The sequence below is a fragment of the Salvelinus namaycush genome, unplaced genomic scaffold (genome assembly GCF_016432855.1).
Source record: "Salvelinus namaycush isolate Seneca unplaced genomic scaffold, SaNama_1.0 Scaffold219, whole genome shotgun sequence".
Classification (NCBI taxonomy): domain Eukaryota; kingdom Metazoa; phylum Chordata; class Actinopteri; order Salmoniformes; family Salmonidae; genus Salvelinus; species Salvelinus namaycush.
In genome coordinates this window covers 140,061-155,126 of record NW_024058997.1, presented here as the reverse complement: position 1 = coordinate 155,126, position 15,066 = coordinate 140,061, and the positions used below count along the sequence as shown (strand labels likewise).

Genomic DNA, 15,066 nt, shown 5'->3' with positions numbered 1-15,066 from the left:
TCCTTAAACCTCATGGCTTTGTTTTTGCTCTGACATGCACTGTCAACTGTGGGACCTTATATAGACAGGTGTGTGCCTTTCCAAATCATGTCCAATCAATTGAATTTACCACAGGTGGACTCCAATCAAGCTGTAGAAACATCTCAAGGATGATCAATGGAAACAGGATGAACCTGAGCTCAATTTCGAGTCCCATAGCAAAGGGTCCATTTACTTATGTAAATAAGGTATTTCTGTTTTTAATACATTTGCAAAAAAATTCTAAAAACCTGCTTTCACTTTGTTATTATGGGGTATTGTGTGTGGATTGATGAGGGGGGGATTTATCAATTTTAGAATAAGACTGTAAAGTAACAAAATGTGGAAAAAGGGAAGGGGTCTGAATACTTTCCGAATGCAATGTAACTACAAAAATTGTGGATACTATAGCTAAACCCCCCCCCCCCCGATACAACGTCAACAACCAATCAAAAACATGTTCTATTGAAGCGCTCTAGGTTCTAGGTGCACGAGGAATAGCCACTCGAAGGGGAGAGGAGAGGCAGAGCGCACAGTGAGCTTTCCTTAGTAACTGGTAAGACTTGAGAGACAGATGATCCATGACAGACAGAGTCAGAAGGAGCCCACTTGCAAACCACTTGAGCAACGAGGCAAGCAATGACATGATGTAAAAATGTAAAAGATGCACAGGCTGACCGGCCGCCCCCAGGTGGTAGGTAACAACACATCTGCCACACTGATCCTCAACACTGGGGCCCCTCAGGGGTGCGTGCTCAGTCCCCTCCAGGAACTCCCTGTTCACCCATGACTGCATGGACAGGCACGACTCCAACACCATCATTAAGTTTGCCGACAACACAACAGTGGTAGGCCTGATCACCGACAACGATGACACAGCCTATAGGGAGGAGGGCAGAGACCTGGCAACGACGAGACAGCCTATAGGGAGGAGGGCAGAGACCTGGCAACGACGAGACAGCCTATAGGGAGGAGGGCAGAGACCTGGCCGTGTGATGGCAGGACAACAACCTCTCCTTGAAAGTGATCAACACAAAGGAGATGATTGTGGACTACAGGAAAAGGAGGACCGAGCACGTCCCCCATTCTCATTGACGGGGCTGTAGTGGAGCAGGTTGAGAGCTTCAAGTTCCTTGGTGTCCACATCACCAACAAACTATCATGGTCCAAACACACCAAGACAGTCATAAAGAGGGCATGACAAAACCTATTCCCCCTCAGGAAACTGAAAAAAATTGGCATGGGTCCTCAAATCCTCAAAAAGGTCTACAGCTGCACCATTGAGAGCATCCTGACTGGTTGCATCACTGCCTGGTATGGCAACTGCTCGGCGTCCGACCGCAAGACACTAAAGCGGGTAGTGCGAACTGCCCAGTACATCACTGGGGCCAAGCTTCCTGCCATCCAGGACCTCTATACCAGGCGGTGTCAGATGAAGGCCCTAAAAATTGTCCAGACACCCTAGTCATAGATGTATCTCTGCTACCGCACGACAAGCGCTACCGGAGCACCAAGTCTAGGTCCAAAAGGCTTCTTAACAGCTTCTACCCCCAAGCCAGACTCCTGAACAGCTAATCAAATGGCTACCCAGACTATTTGCATCGCCCCCCCCCCCTCTTTTACACTGCTGCTACTCTCTGTTTATTATCTATGCATAGTCACTTTAACTCTACCTACAAGTACAGATTACCTCAATTACCTCAACTAACCTGTGCCCCTGCACATTGAATCTGTACTGGTACCACCCTGTATATAGCCTCGCAACTGTTATTTTACTGCTGCTCTTTAATTATTTATTACATTTTTTACTTAACTTCTCTAGGGTAGGGGGCAGCATTCGGAATTTTGGATGAAATGCATGCCCAAATTAAACTGCCTGCTTCTCGGGCCCAGAAGATATGATATGCATATAACTGGTATATTTGGATAGAAAACACTCTAAAGTTTCCAAAACTGATAAAATAGTGTCTGTGAGTATAACAGAACTGATTTGGCAGGCGAAAACCTGAGAAAAATCCATTCAGGAAGTAGTTTTTTGAATTCTGAAAAATGAAGAAGTAAGAGCAGTCTGAATGAGTGGACCGTAAAGTGTCACAGAGCTTTTTCATGCGCGAGACCGAGGCAGTGCGTTTCTTGTTTACCTTTTAAATTGACGATGTTATTGTCCGGTTGAAATATTATCGATTATTTAGGTTAAAAACAACCTGAGGATTGAATATAAACATCGTTTGACATGTTTTTATGAACTTTACGGATACAATTTGGATTTTTTTATCTTCCTGTTTTGACTGCGTTTGAGCCTGTGGATTACTGAAGAAAACACGCGAACAAAACTGAGGTTTTTGGATATAAAGAGACTTTATCGAACAAAAGGAAAATTTATTGAGTAAATGAATGTCTGCTGAGTGCAACCATATGAAGATCATCAAAGGTAAGGAATTAATTTTATCTCTATTTCTGATTTGTGTAACTGTTCTACTTGGCTGGTTACTGTTTGTAATGATTTGTCTAGTGGGCTATGTTCTCAAATAATCGTAAGGTATGCTTTCGCCGTAAAGCATTTTTTAAATCTGACACCGTGGTTGGATTCACAAGAAGTTAATCTTTAAACCTATGTAAAATATGTTTTGTTTTCTGAATTTTTATAATGAGTATTTCTGTATTTGAATTTGGCGCCCAGCAGTTTCACTGGCTGTTGAAGAGGTGGGACGCTAACGTCTCACGTACCCAAGAGAGGTTAACACTTATTTTTCTTAAAACGGCATTGTTCGTTAAGGGCTTGTAAGTAAGCATTTCTCTGTAAGGTCTACATCTGTTGTATTCAGAGCATGTGACAAATAAAATGTTATTTAATAAGCTGCGTTTGTTGTCGAATTGCTACATTTAAATATGAGTTTCTATCTTATTTTTCATTACATGTACATTGAAGTATTATTTGTAGTTGTCACGATAACAAAACACTGAATGGTCTGTTTCCCTACATTATTAATAGACCTACAGCGTGCAGTAGGATAGTTGATCAATTGATTGACAGGAGCACAGTAGAACGTTAAACTGTCCTCTAGTGCGAATGCTCGCCAACGTTTTATAGTTATGTATAGTTTAATCGGTATAGTTATCGTTACAGTTATCGTCCTTGGTGTGGACGGCCCCTTTACTGTGTCAGTGACCTCTTGAATAATGGAGACAAATTCCTTTCTGTCCTTTTTTTTTGCAGAGGTGAGCAACAGGTTATGGCATCACTCTCCTCCACCGCATCCTACTTGTGCTAAATATGCCCCAATATACCCAACAACAACGAAGTCTCCACTTTTTTTGGGGAGCAGAAGATGAAGATTCTGTTTATAGTAGGCTAAATGGAAAGAGATGGGGGGGGGGGGGGGGGGCTCATAGGTAAGTGTCAGTCAGAGGCGGGAGAGGTGCTATTATCTGGAGCGAGAGAGAGACTTCTACTGTACTACATACACAACACTAGCTATGCCAGATTGTTAGCAGCTGCTTACTTTGTAACGTTCAACAACAAAAAAATGCAACCTTCTTTACAGTCAATAACTGAACTGAAAACCTGTTTCACAGCCTGAGTGTTGACATCCTAAACATGCACCAGAAAAGATGGTGCAAACGTGTCACCGGTGTCTTGCATTGCCACAAAGTGTGTACATTTGTTTTGTCTGCTAGCTAGCTGATAACCACCCACAGTTCTGACATCCTAGCTATGGGTCAATAGTATCAGGGTGGAAACTTTGAGCTGGGGGGGGGGGGCTCAACTTACTGTCACCAATGTCAGCTAACATTTTTTAGATTGGTAAATTTGTTTAGCAGCCAGTTGTAGTGATCAAGGTCGAATTACGGACCCGGGTCTCCAAGGTCGAATTACGGACCCGGGTCCCCCCCCTGATTGATAGTAACTCTCACTCAGATATCATTAAAAACTGCAAACATTTCTTTCCAACCAATGGCAAAATTGCAGGAAATTTGTTGTAAAACTGCTCATTTTAATTTCTCCGCCCCATGGGAAAATGAGAAGAATTACATTAAATGAGTTATTCAATTGCTAAATCTTCTGTCCACCCCTGTCAAAATTAGTAGAATTGCTGAAAACTTGCTTTAAAACTGCAACATTTTCTCTACTGCCCATAGCAAAACATGTAGAATTGCTGAAAATTAACAAAAAAGGGGATCCCCTAAAGTGTTTTGCTCGCAAGGTGGTGGGGGGGGGTGCAAAGGCCCCCCAAAAGGCTAAGGCCGGTTCTGACTGCATGTGTGTGGGTATGCAGATCAGCAAGCCACTGCGGCCTATTATCAAAGTTGCCCATCCCTGAGTTCGATAATACGAACGAAGCAGACAACTCAAGCTTCCTCGCGTGCTTGTAGCTAACTGGCTACAAACCCACTGCACACTGTCTAGGCAGCAACGTTAGCAAGCTAACAGCAGCATCATCATCATCATCATTTGTGCAAAACACGGCAGTAACCACGATAGCCGGTAGAAGATAGTAAGTTAGTAAATTATCTAGCAAATTGGGTATAGTACCTATCTACTATGTTGTTTGGTGGTGATGCCAGGGGTTTAGCCAAGGTAAGTTAGCGACTCGCGCCCTAACTAGCTAGCTACCTACATATATTTAGGTTACTTTAGCTAGGTAGCTATCTAGATGGAGCTTGTCGAAATAACCAAAATATGTAAACGAGCAAGCGTAAACACTTATCTAACTACTGTAGTTCTATAAATCCTAATAAACAGAGGCTAAACTAGCTAGCTAATGTTAATCTTACTCTAACTAGCTAACGTTAGCAAGGCCCTGGCTTGCGCTAGCTACTATTAGGTATTTGTGCCTTACAAACCTGCTAACCTACCGTTATGCATGCCTTATCCGAGGAAGCGAAAGTTCCGAGATACACTGTACCATCTGTGCATACGTCCAGTTACAGTGTCTCATTTCAATAACGCTAAAATAAAAACTTTAACTCTTAGAAAATCAACAATAAACTCCATGACAATGTATTTCCTCTGTTGACAGTGTTGATGCAGTTCCTACACACCGGAAGTGGAGTGTCAAAGCAAGGTGGGAGGGACCCATCCCCAAACACAACACCCCAGACAAAACTTGACAGACGTTTGGCTAAACCAATAATATTTAAGGAAATAATCAAAGCGCTCACCTATAGCCAATTAATAAATTGCAATGAACAGTCACAGAGAATTGAACAACTTTGCATTTTCTTTACAATTAGGTTTGAAATTCATAGTGTAGATTGCAGCAAATTTTCTTTAATATTTATATTTTTTCTTTAATATTTATATAGTGTGCAAACTTATCATCACATACATTTGTTAAGAGACAGTATGTATGATGAGAGAAATAGGCATATGTGTGAATGCAAGCTTGTCTGTCCATAGCATTATACAGTACGTGCTTATGAGAGTGTTTTGCATGTGTGTAGGTAGGCTAACCATCTTTGGTGTGAGTGTTCATGCATTTTTTTGTTTATGTTTATGCATGTGTGTAGGTAGGCTAACCATCTTTGGTGTGAGTGTTCATGCATTTTTTTGTTTATGTTTATGCATGTGTGTAGGTAGGCTAACCATCTTTGGTGTGAGTGTTCATGCATTTTTTTGTTTATGTTTATGCATGTGTGTAGGTAGGCTAACCATCTTTGGTGTGAGTGTTCATGCATTTGTGTCATGCAATAGTGTCTGTGTTTGTGCCTGCATGCATACATACATCATTTGCATAGGGTATTCAATCCATAACAACAAGGAATAACTTCTATATTGCATATGACACAAAAATGTCATGTGGTAACTAACCATCCACTCACAGCCCTCTGACTGGGGCTCCGTTTACTCTGTAGGCTACCTGGGAACTCATACAGGCTCTGTGGATATAGAGTGGGGTTTTGACAGGAGCATATTTCAGTGATGAATGCTACATCCATTACTAGGAGCTCCTCTCTCCCTCAACTCCTGGGAGTGGTACGCTGCTACTTCAAGGTCAAGTGAAAAGAGAGTGTCATCGTATAGCTCAAGGGGGGACAAGTCAGAAAAACATTCCACCCCGCACCTCTGCAACAGTTTCAGAGGGATTGCGAGAGTATCAACAAAGAGTGTCTGTCCTTACTTGGGAATAGGCCTCTCGCTTGAAACCGTGGCAACATTAAAGTGGAAATATTTACAAAATGTTCAAATGATTTAATGATTTAATGTTGGAATGTTGAATCAGGCACAGGGCTAAAAGCTCTCAGTTGTATTTTTTCCCTGCTGTGTTATGACACGATAGACATACTGTATAGAAAAAAATATGATTTTAATACTGTATTAGCCAGACTTTTACCCAAGTCAAACGGACTGGATAATTACAGTACCTTTCCCAGTGTAAAGGATATGGTCATAATGAACATGGTCCTGAAATCTGGATTTACAACCAAATTGTATGGGAGCGAAATATAATTAAGCAATAAGGCACAATATACCACAACAAATGACTGTTCATAAGCACGACGCAACACGGAGTGCCTGGATACAGCCCTTAGCCGTGGTATATTGGCCATATATACCACATTACCAACATAATTAGAGCAGTAAAAATACATGTTTTGTCATACCCGTGGTATACGGTCTGATATACCACAGCTGTCAGCCAATCACCATTCAGGGCTCGAACCCTCCAGTTTATTTCAGTGCTTGGGATATGGAAAAACCAAATATAATTAATTATATTTCAGTGGTTGGGATATGGCAAAACCAAATATAATTAATTATGTTTCAGTGGTTGGGATATTGCATAACCATTGAATGCATATTAAAAAGGAGATTATTCATTTGATTGCAGAATTCAACACCACATTATTCAAAACCAATATTTGTACTGTAATTTGAAACCTGAATGGGAAAGACACAATAAATATGTGTCATTGTATTATCAAACTCAAGTGATAATGTGCTATAACATCATGCTATTCTCCTCTGCAGTGGGAAAATAAATTACATGCAGATTGTAAATCTCATCAGGAAGTAACTCATTCTATATTTGAGATTGACAAACAACAGGTGAAGGTGAAATGCATTATTATTTTTCAGGCCATAGAAACAGAAAAAAAGTTACGTACCATGACTGATATATGGTTCACACATCGTACAAAAGCATTTAATCAATGACTTCAAGTGTTATACCAATAAATATCAGTAATATTTTCCAAGCACACTGACTACAATGAATCCCATATAGCTGACGTGTATGATGTATAATTCTCTCTGCATGTGTGGTTTATGGTATCTCTTTACTGTCAACCTGCCCATAAACAACAATGTTGATTCACATGCTGATATATGTAATATGTTATGTTAAGCAATTAGGCCTGAGGAGGTTTGGTATATGTCCAATATACTGTACCACAGCTAAGGGCTGTTCTTAGGCACGACGCGACATATACGGTCTGATATACCACGGCAACTGGATTACGTTCATATAAAAATAACAAAAAGACATAACAACTCCATTGCGTCTCTGGCAACCTAACCGATGGAATGAATGGCCAGCAAGCTTGGCTAGCAACCATAGATGTGTCTGATTAGGCCTGTATTTTCATTAAGGGATGAAATAATAGCCTATGAATACATGTATTAAAATAAAGATTTTTATTTAGTTGGTAACCTTTTGTAGAACAGCAATTGTACACTCAAGGTTGTGCAAAACCACTTTTTTTTAGCATGGCTGTGCTGATCTACGGTACTCGTCTCCACCTCGTACCTACACTGCATTTCGTAAAGTATTCAGACCCCTTGACATTTTCCACATTTTGTTACGTTACAGCCTTATTCTAAAATGGATTAAATAAAACATGTCCTCATCAATCTACACACAATACCCCATAGTGACATCACAATACCCCATAATGACAAAGTGAAAACAGGTTTTTACATAAGTAAATAGACCCTTTGCTATGAGACTCGAAATTGAGCTCAGGTGCATCCTGTTTCCATTGACCATCCTTGAGATGTTTCTACAACTTAATTGGGGTCCACTTGTGGTAAATTCTATTGATTGGACATGATTTGGAAAGGCACACACCTGTCTATATAAGGTCCCACAGTTGACAGTGCATGTCAGAGCAAAAACCAAGACATGAGGTCGAAGGAATTGTCATAAGAACTCTGAGACAGGATTGTGTCGAGGCACAGATCTGGGGAAGGGAACCAAAAAAATTCTGCAGCATTGAAGGTCCCCAAGAACACAGTTGCCTCCATCATTCTTAAATGGAACCACCAAGACTCTTCCTAGAGCTGGCCGCCCGGGCCAAACTGAGCAATCGGAGAAGAAGGGCCTTAGTCAGGGAGTTGACCAAGAACCCGATGGTCACTCTGACAGAGCTCCAGAGTTCCTCTGTGGAGATGGGAGAACCTTCCAGAAGGACAACCATCTCTGTAGCACTCCACCAATCAGGCTTTTATGGTAAAGTGGCCAGACAGAAGCCACTCCTCAGTAAAAGGCACATGAAGTCCCACTTGGAGTTTGCCAAAAGGCACCTAAAGACTCTCAGACCATGAGAAACAAGATTCTCTGGTCTGGTGAAACCAAGATTGAACCTGAATGCCAAGTGTCACATCTGGAGGAAACCTGACACCATCCCTACGGTGAAGCATGGTGGTGGCAGCATCATGCTGTGGGGCTGTTTTTCAGCGGCAGGGACTAGGCGACTAGTCAGAATTGAGGGAAAGATGAACGAAGCAAAGTACAGAGAGATCCCTGATGAAAACCTGCTCCAGAGCACTCAGGACCTCAGACTGGGGTGAAGGATCAAATCAAATGTTATTGATCACATACACATGGTTAGCAGATGTTAATGCGAGTGTAGCGAAATGCTTGTGCTTCTACTTCCGACAGTGCAGCAATATCTAACAAGTAATCTAACAATTCCACAACAACTACCTAATACACACAAATCTAAGTAAAGGGATGGAATAAGAATATAGACATATAAATATATGGATGAGCTTCCAACAGGACAATGACCCAAAGCACACAGCGAAGACAACACAGGAGTGGCTTCGGGACAAGTCTCTGAATGTCCTCGAGTGACCCAGCTAGAGTCCAGACTTGAACCTGATCGAACATCTCTGGAGAGACCTGAAAATAGCTGTGCAGGGACGCTCCCCCGTTCAACCTGACAGAGCTTGAGAGGATCTGCAGAGAAGAATGGGAGAAACTCCCCAAGTACAGGTGTGCCAAGCATGTAGCGTCATACCCAAGACGACTCTAGGCTGTAATCGCTGCCAAAGGTGCTTCAACAAAGTACTGAGTAAAGGGTCTGAATACTTATGTAAATGTGATGTTTCAGTTTGACATTTTTTATAAATTTGCAAAAAATTCTAAAAACCTGATTTTGCTTTGTCGTTATGGGGTATTGTGTGTAGACTGCTGAGGGTGAAAAAAACGATTGAATCAATTTTAGAATAAGGCTGTAACGTAATAAAATGTGAAAAAAGTAAAAGGGTCTGAATACTTTCCGAATGCACTGTATGACCGCAGCACAGCAGTGCTAAAAACAAGTTGTTTAGCACTCCCTCTCTTGTCAAATTACTTTAATATTACCATGGATATGTCCCAAAAATAGTTTTTTTACTGTTCTATCTATGTTGCTAACCAGTATATAATACCAATTTGGAACTTCGGTTTTGTGGCATATGACCCAATATACCATGGCGAAGGGCTTTATTCAGGCACTCTGCTTTGGGTCGCGCATAAGAACAGCCCTTAGCCGTGTTATGTTTAAGCAAAATGGCCCGAGGATGTGTGGTATATGGCCAATATACCACACGGAGTGTCTAGATACAACCCTTAGCCATGGTATATTGGCTATATACAGATAACTGCCAAAATAAAGGAAACACTTGAGTAAATGAGGGATATACAGTATATGGAGAGCAGAAGGTTCCACACAGGTGTGAATCCTGAGTTAATTAAACAATTAACATCCCATCATGCTTAGGGTCACGTATAAAAATTCCCAGTTGCCCAAAATTTCTCATGGAATAATCCACAGGCGGGCAGGTATCCTAGTGGTTAGAGCGTTGGGCCAGTAACTGAAAGGTTGCTAGATCGAATCCCAGACCTTTACAAGGTAAAAATCTGTCGTTCTGCTCCTGAACAACGCAGGTAACCTGTTCCTAGGCTGTCATTGTAAATAAGAAATTGTTCTTAACTGACTTGCCTAGTTAAATAAAAAATCTCTCCAATAGAGTTCCAGACACTTGTCGAATCTATGCTGAGGCACATTGAAGCTGTTCTGGTGGAGCCTATTGGGCGTTGGGCCATCTCAGGGGTTTTTGGTACAGGTAAAGGAGTGTGTCCTTTATTTTGTCAGTTACCTGTACCAAAAACCCCTGAGGTGCCTTATTGTTATTATAAACTGGTTAGCAACATAATTCGTAATTCTTTGTCATACTGTGGTATATTTAAGCAATAAGGCACTTACTGCTATTTTAAACTGGTTACCAACGTAATTAGAGTCGTAAAAATAAATGTTTGTATCACAGTGTCTCCTGACCCCTCCTGTCTCAGCCTCCAGTATTTATGCTGCAGTAGTTTATGTGTCGGGGGGCTAGGGTCAGTTGGTTATATCTGGAGTACTTCTCCTGTCTTATCCAGTGTCCTGTGTGAATTTAAGTATGCTCTCTCTAATTCTCTCCTTCTCTCTTTCTTTCTCTCTCTCGGAGGACCTGAGCCCTAGGACCATGCGTCAGGACTACCGGGCATGATGGCGCCTTGCTGTCCCCAGTCCACCTGGCCTTGCTGCTGTTCCAGTTTCAACTGTTCTGCCTGCGGTTATGGAACCCTGACCTGTCCACCGGACGTGCTACCTGTCCCAGACCTGCTGTTTTCAACTCTTAATGATCGGCTATGAAAAGCCAACTGACATTTATTCCTGATTATTATTTGACCATGCTTGTCATTTATGAACATTTTGAACATCTTGGCCATGTTCTGTTATAATCTCCACCCGGCACAGCCAGAAGAGGACTGGCCACCCCTCATAGCCTGGTTCCTCTCTAGGTTTCTTCCTAGGTTTTGGCCTTTCTAGGGAGTTTTTCCTAGCCACCGTGCTTCTACACCTGCATTGCTTGCTGTTTGGGGTTTTAGGCTGGGTTTCTGTACAGCACTTCGAGATATTAGCTGATGTACGAAGGGCTATATAAAATAAACTTGATTTGATTTGATTTTGTCATACCCGTGGTATACAGTCTGATATACCACGGCTGTCAGCCAATCAGCATTCAGGGCTTGACCCACCCAGTTTATAACGTCTGATATACCACAGCTTTCAGCCAATCAGCATCCAGGAACCAAACTACTTGGTTTATAATGGCCAATATACACTGAGTATACAAAATATTAAGAACACCTGCTCTTTCCATGACATGCCTTTGAACGGGGTATGGTAGTAGGTGCCAGGCGCACTGGTTTGTGTCAAGAACTGCAACACTGCTGGGTTTTTCACGCTCAATAGTTTCCCGTGTTTATCAAGAATAGTCCACCACCCAAAGGATATTCAGCCAACCTGTGGGAAGCACTGGAGTCAACATGGGCCAGCATCCCTGTGGAACGCTTTCGACACCTTGTAGAGTCCATGCTGCAACAAATTGAGGCTGTTCTGAGGGTGAAAGGTGGAGTGCAACTCAATATTAGGAAGGTGTTTCTAATGTTTGGTATACTCAGTGTATACCGTACCCCCTCGGCCCATTTCTTAATTGACTGAGTATATGGAACACGTCATTATGGGGTATTGTGTGCAGACTAAGGCTGTCACATAACAAAATGTGTAAAAAGTCAAGGGTTCTGAATACTTTCCGAACAAAGTGTATAAAGCTCTCCCTCGCCCTCCATTTGGGAAATCTGACCATAATTCTATCCTCCTGATTCCTGCTTAAAAGCAAAAACTAAAGCAGGAAGTACCAGTCACTCACACAACACGGAAGTGGTCAGATGACACGGATGCTACGCTACAGGACTGTTTTGCTAGCACAGACTGGAATATGTTCTGGGATCCATCCAATGGCATTGAGGAGAATACCACCTTAGTCACCATCTTCATCAATAAGTGCCTCGACAACTTCATCCCCACAGTGACCGTACGTACATATCCCAACCAGAAGCCATGGATTACAGGCAACATCCACACCAAGCTAAAGGCTAGAGCTGCCGCTTTCGGACACTTATAAGAAATCCCGCTATGCCCTCCGACAAACCATCAAACAGGCAAAGCATCAATACAGGACTAAGATTGAATCCTACTACACCGTCTCTGGCGTTCATCGAATGTGGCAGGGCTTGCAAACTATTACGGACTACAAAGGGAAGCCCTACTGCGAGCTGCCTAGTGACACAAGCCTACCAGACGCCTTTTATGCTCGCTTCGAGGCAAGCAACACTGAAGCATGCGCATGAGAGTACCAGTTGTTCCAGACAACTACGTGATGACGCTCTCCATAGCCGATGTGAGCAAGACCTTTAAACAGGTCAACATTCACAAGGCTGCGGGGCCAGACGGATTACCAGGACGTGTACTCAGAGCATGCGCCGACCAACTGACAAGTGTCTTCACTGACATCCCCAACCTCTCCGAGTCTGTAATAGCTACATGTTTCAAGCAGACCACCATAGTCCATGTGCCCAAGAAAGCGAAAGGTAACCTGGCTAAATTACTACCGCCCGGTAGCACATATGTCAGTAGCCATGAAGTGCTTTGAAAGGCTGGTCATGGCTCACATCAACACCGTTATCCCAGAAACCCTAGCCCCACTCCAAATCGCATACCGCCCCAACAGATCCACAGAGGACGCAATCTCAATCGCACTCCACACTGCCCTTTCCCACCTGGACAAAATAAACACCTACGTGAGAATGCTGTTCATTGACTACAGCTCAGCGTTCAACACCATAGTGCCCTCAAAGATCATCACTAAGCTTGTGGTAGTTATATAGAGAAATTGTTAGATTGTGTCAATAGTTTATCTGCCACATTCAAGCAAACGTTGGGACTGTTCCATTTAAATCAAATAAAATCTAACTTTATTGGTCACATGCGCCGAATACAACAGGTGTTTTCGGCTCATGTGACAAATAAAGTTAGATTTGATTTCCCAACATTTGTTTGAATGTGGCAGACACAGGTGAAAGTTAAGAAAAAACCATTGACACAATCTAACAATTTGTCTATATACCCTACCACATGCTGATATATGACATATTTCAATCAACACATCGTAACTAATCTGCTGTTCATAAAACCGAACTAGCTTTATGGAAGTGAGGTTGAGGCCTAAAAGAAACAGTTTGGGCTTACTTCTTTTCTTGTCAAAATGACTCAAAACAATTACAAGAAAAACATCCATAGTGAAATGCCCAAGTAAAATATATATCTCATTGGTTGACTAAAAAGTGTGATTGTTCAGATTGCTCAAGGGCCTTACACACTCAAAGGGAAAACACAGGTAAAGCCGTCTACACCTAGGCTACAGTGGATCAAAAATCTTGAAAATGCAGGCAGCACAGAAAGTGGCTAACATGACACCTCTGGGTTAGGTCTATCCACCCAAGAAAACAGGATCCAGCCAGCCCCCTTGTTCCCTGTGCATGCAACGGGCGGCAGCTGACGTCCCTCCTCGTGCCGCTGCCGCCAGGGTTAGAGGCAAATCTGCTGCTAGCTTTACACAGAAGACAATGGAGGCGGCTGCGTTGGCTGTGTGTGTAAGCGGATTCCGGTATTTCCAATCATGGCGAAGGCAATAAGCAAATAACAGGCCGATTCAGTGTCTCAATTAGGCTATGTAGGCTTAACACACAATTCAGTCTAAACTCGCATTGTATAAATCCATATTTCTGTATGTGTTTTGATTTGTTTAACTTATGCATTTTTGCACGTGGAAGCGGACTCTTCCAATGGAGATAAGTTTGTACCTCATTTGAATATCCATTCATTCAAATGCCATTACTCTCATGTTGCCTACAGGAGGCTAAGGAGGGGATCATTGGAAGGCCAAGGTGCCCACTTTGGTCCGACTCGTCTCCATTTAGCGCTTAGGCACTGCACATGCATTGATGCCACAACTTTGGCATTTCAAGCATGGTTACATTATGAATCTCCACGTCCTGATCGGAATGCACCATTCCAAGCTTCTTGTTAAAAGCCATTGTTAATCGGCGTGATGATTGCATTCTGTTATTATTTTTCCACCACAGATTTTGGCTGGGCCTATGTGCCATCATATGGCTATTCTAAAGGTCACTCCCTGAAAGTTGTTGAAAATAAAGCTGAATTAAAAAACATTCTTTAATCCACATAGCTCTTCAATGGTATACCTTTCTTGATGTTAAGTATATCCTTCTCACATAATTATCTACAGTATTTTATTATGCCTGAACGGCCTGAACACTGTCTTTGTCTCTCAAGTTGTGCATCCAAGTCTCACAGTTGCTGTCATAGCAACCAAAAGGGAGGACCACCATGCAAATATCACTCGTGGCAACGACCAATGGAAAGTTACTGACTGCCCATACAATTATCTTAAGGGTGGGCCATTGACTCTGCTATTCCATCATTGGTGGATTTGACCTTCAGTCTACTTCAGCAGAGAGACGATTGGAGAGAAAAAAAGCCCTCTCTTTCACGTTTAGAACCTTGCTGCCCTAGAATAGGTCAGGTCGTAGTTGGATCACGTGAGCTACAGAAGGGGGTTATTCTCCACATATAGTTTCATTCTAGCGTTTTTATAGCACTCAACTCGATAATGTCTGTGCGCCGTAACCTTGCATGGGTTAAGTGACGACGCGTCTTTTTATGCACGATCAAATTAAGAGTGATACTTTGCGTTGTCTGAATAGGTGTCCTCTTCAGATCAACATCATCATATCTCAGTGTTATGTGCTGTAGTAAGAGCCGAGGGGTAGCCTGCAGGAGGAGTGACAAGGGACTTACATCTCAGAAAGGGGTGGAGCTTCATACCGTTCCTCTATTTTTTTGATGCAATAGGGTTCAGTCTATCACGTC

General features: G+C 42.4%; 1 protein-coding gene across 1 annotated transcript in view; it reads right to left on the bottom strand.

The window, feature by feature from the left end:
- The window catches only part of mapkap1 (MAPK associated protein 1), a 104,995-nt gene extending 99,940 nt beyond the window's left edge, over positions 1-5,055 (bottom strand). Inside the window, exon 1 of the mRNA XM_038984162.1 lies at positions 4,876-5,055. The gene's annotated coding sequence lies outside the window, so the exon portion shown is untranslated. The remainder of the gene's footprint in view (positions 1-4,875) is intronic.
- Positions 5,056-15,066: the final 10,011 nt, after the last annotated feature.